Consider the following 4,345-nt stretch of genomic DNA (forward strand, 5'->3'; position numbering starts at 1 on the left):
ATATAATTATTCATATGTACTTATATCATTGTTTTTTTTTATGCATTGTAAAGCGCTTAGAGTGAATGTTTATTTAGATAAGCGCCATATAAGCACTGTAAATAATAATAATAATAATAATTTTGATATCTTTTCTTTATTTCAAAACAATGAATTTGAACAATAAATGTAATAAGTGCATGATAAAGTGCGTCCAGAAAAGATTCAATTGTTTTAATCTTATAAAAACAATAAGAAGTTTCCTTCCTTAAGATGTTGACGCAACTTTAAAAGTAGTTTTTTCCTGAAACACTCGACTAATGCATGACAGAAATATCGTAATGAGAAGGGTATTTCTTACCAGGTAATTGTAGTTCGAAAATTCCACGAATCGTGTATGTAAAAAAGAAGCAACGAATGCTGTTATATATATTCCATGAAAGCCCATCCAATAAACAGCGATAGCTATGATAGTAATGTTAATTAAACCTGTAGAAGACCGTAAAGTGACATATATGTGCTAACTTTCTGTGTCATTTGGTCTCTGGCGATCATATCACATCTGCTTATTGTGATACAAACAGCATCAAACATCATATGACTGTTAATGACGTCTTCATGCAAAATCCATCGGATGTTTGATGTGTACTGATCGATATTTTAGTCTTAGAAATATGATTTGTTATTTATAAAAGTAAGAAGATGTGGTATCATTGCCAATGAGGAGAAAATTCTGTTCAAGCAGATGACAACAAAATATTATATTCCGAATCCAGATTTCCTGGCCCATACCATCAAATAGATCAAATGACTTAGTAGTTGTTGAACTAGCTGTTAGAAACTGCGAGTATATACTCTGATCTGTACTTTTTATTTTTTTCTGTAGTGAGGGATGTATAAATACCCTGCCACATCCGTCTGTGTTTTGTTATGAGTTTTTTCTGCTTTGTGTCGATCTGTTGAGCTAAACCTTTTTTCAATAGTGTGTTATTATATTGTACTGTTACATGTACTACAGTACTATCCAATGTTAGGGAAAGGGTTTGCGCCTTAAAACTTGTTTAATCCCACCACACTATATATATATACATAGTTATCAAAAGTACCAGGATTATAATTTTATACGCCAGACGCGCGTTTCGTCTACATAAGACTCATCAGTGACGCTCAGATCAAAATAGTTAAAAAAAAAAAGCCAAATAAATACAAAGTTGAAGAGCATTGAGGACTCAAAATTCCAAAAAGTTGTGCCAAATACGGCTAAGGTAATCTACTCCTGGGGTAAGAAAATCCTTATTTTTTCGAAAAATTCAAAGTTTTGTAAACAGAAAATTTATAAAAATGACCATATAATTGATATTCATGTCAACACCGAAGTGCTGACTACTGGGCTGGTGATATCCTCGGGGACGAAACGTCCACAAGCAGTGGCATCGACCCAGTGGTGGAAATAGTTATCAAAATTACCAGGATTATAATTTTATACGCCAGACGCGCGTTTCGTCTACATAAGACTCATCAGTGATGCTCAGATCAAAATAGTTAAAAAAAAAAAAAAAAAAAAAAAAAAAAAAAAAAGCCAAATAAATACAAAGTTGAAGAGCATTGAAGACCCAAAATTCCAAAAAGTTGTGCCAAATACGGCTAAGGTAATCTACTCCTGGGGTAAGAAAATCCTTAGTTTTTCGAAAAATTCAAAGTTTTGTAAACAGAAAATTTATAAAAATGACCATATAATTGATATTCATGTCAACACCGAAGTTCTGACTACTTGGCTGGTGATACCCTCGGGGACGAAACGTCCACCAGCAGTGGCATCATACGCCTGTCCCAAGTCAAGAAACTATAATTGAGTTGTTATCGTTTGTTCATATCATTTATAATTTTTTTTCGTAAATTGTTGTATTATAAATTATGTCGTTATATTTCACAACTGAACTGTATCATATATTCCATTTCGGGGCCTCTTATATCCCACTATATGGATGGTTTTTTTTTCTCATGGCCGTGTGGTTGCCTGTAGTTGCTCACGATTTTCTTCATTTGAGCATTGGCAATCTCCTTATTTTTATATTAATCAATTCTACGTGCGCACAATGTTATGAGTGCAGTGATGTATTGTTCCTTCTCATATAATGTTATATTATACTAACAAATTACCCATTTAACAAGTTAAATGTTAAGCGCGTTATAAATCTATATATATATAACAGGTTCATAACAGTTAACTCAATACTCCATCAAATTCTCAAAGTCAACTTAATATTTTAGGAAAAGCCATGAATAGTGTCCATTTCTTTTAATTCAATTAGTTTATGTGAACGATTTTAACTAATTTAGTCATTAAAAACGATCCGATTCAAGCTCAAATATGAAAAATCTACCAAATATGCCGAAAAATTTCACTTTTCAGATGTTTTTTGTCAAAAATGAAAGTGGCCGCATCCGTGTTCATCCTCAACCTTTATATATGTTATGTATTATCATAAAATACAACTTATAATTCAATATTTTGGATGAACACGAATGCGGCCACTTTCGTTTTACACGGAAACCGTCTAAAATTTAATTAAAATGCTAAAATTTTGAAGATTTCAGTAATTTAGCATGGCTTAATGATGCTAGTACCCAATATATGTTCATTGTTTTGTCAAAAAACAGCCCATATTTATGTAGCAGAAGCATTTTACTATCCAATGAATAACTAAAAGTTTACATTTTAATAATTTTGTAAAACTGCTATATTTTGGGGCCAAAAAAAGGTCTTACTGGACCTACTCCTTTATTGAAACAAATCCTTTGTTTGTGATTTTTTTTTACACAAATACAAAGGGCTAAATTCAATGCTCTGGTTTGGGGTGTTCCAATTTTGTATTCTTCAAATTTTGTAGACAATTTCTACTATTCCAATTTTTTTTGAAAAATAGTCTTGATTCTTTATAGTTATAGCGCCTCATTATTTTCTTTTGTTTTTTTTTTCTACTTGTATAAGTTTGGTTCATTATGATCTATCCTGTAAATTCTATCCAGATCCTCGCATGTGGTCCACACATCGTTCAGATAAATATATTGTCGAGTCTTTCCCCTTCCTGAAATATCCCTTCCAATACTTTCCCGGCGTAAAGCAACATTGTTCAGTATGTCACGTTTAGTGGAATATTCAGACAGTGACAGTGATCTAAGCTTAGAATCAGAACAAGAATCTTGTCACAAAAAAAGGAAATTGTGTGAAAAATCTGATTTAGATCCAAACCCAAAAAGAATAGAACATGATGAATCGTGAGTAGCTTGTTGGATTCTTATTAGATAGCAACGATTTCAAAACTTCAAAAAGGGGGGTATGTTTTTTTTTTATTGGAGTCAGAAAACAATTTTATTTAGTTTTTCAACCCTATCAATCAAATTATTTTGTTCAAAATTTAAGACTATGAGATATCGGGGAAAATCTATATTCAGAATATTTTTTTGTTCTCTGCTTGAACAGAATATTTTTTCCATCAATTTTGGAATCAATGATTTTTTTAAAGGAAAAAAAGCATACCTCCACCCTTGCAGTTTAAAGTTTTTTCCCTTAATATTCGATTACCAAACCAGTTACCGGTTGGAATTCAGGCCCGATAGTATTCTTGAATTCAAAAGTCTTCTGGAAATATTGTTACAAAATAGATAAAAGTAATCCGCCTCCGTTTGGGATATATATAATATCCAAAATTAATGGTATGAAAATTAAAAGTGCAAAAAATATTTATTATGGATTTCAGCAATAAATATTAAAGGTGCATTTATAAGCTGTGTTTCGTTAAACTTTTAGGACTTTGGGGTCCTCAAAGCTTTTCAGCTTCGTACTGTATTTGGACTTGTTAACCTTCTCATCACTTGGCGTCGTTCGGCGTCGTCTGTTAACTTTTACTAAAATCTTCTCGTCTAAAACTACTGGGCCAAATTAAACCAATTTGAAACCTTGCCATTATGATCATTGGGGTATCTAGTTCAAAAAATGTTTCCGATGACCCGGCCAGCGAACCAAGACGGCCGCCATGGCTAAAAATAGAACAAGTAGATTTTGGCTTATAACTCTGAAACAAAAGCATTTAGAGCAAATCTGACATGGGGTCAAATTGTTTATCAAGCAAAGATCTATCTGCCCTTAAATTTTACAGCTGAATCGGACAACCAGTTGATAGGTTGCTGCCCCTGATTTGTAATTTTAAGGAAATGTTGCCGTTTTTGGTTATTAACTTCAACATTATTATAGATAGAGATAAACTGTGAGCAGCATCAATGTTCAGCAAAGTAAGATCTACAAATAAGTCAACATGGCCAAAATGTTCAGTTGACCCCTTAAGGAGTTATTGCCCTTTATAGT

This window comes from Mytilus edulis, chromosome 5 (genome assembly GCF_963676685.1).
Source record: "Mytilus edulis chromosome 5, xbMytEdul2.2, whole genome shotgun sequence".
NCBI lineage: Eukaryota > Metazoa > Mollusca > Bivalvia > Mytilida > Mytilidae > Mytilus > Mytilus edulis.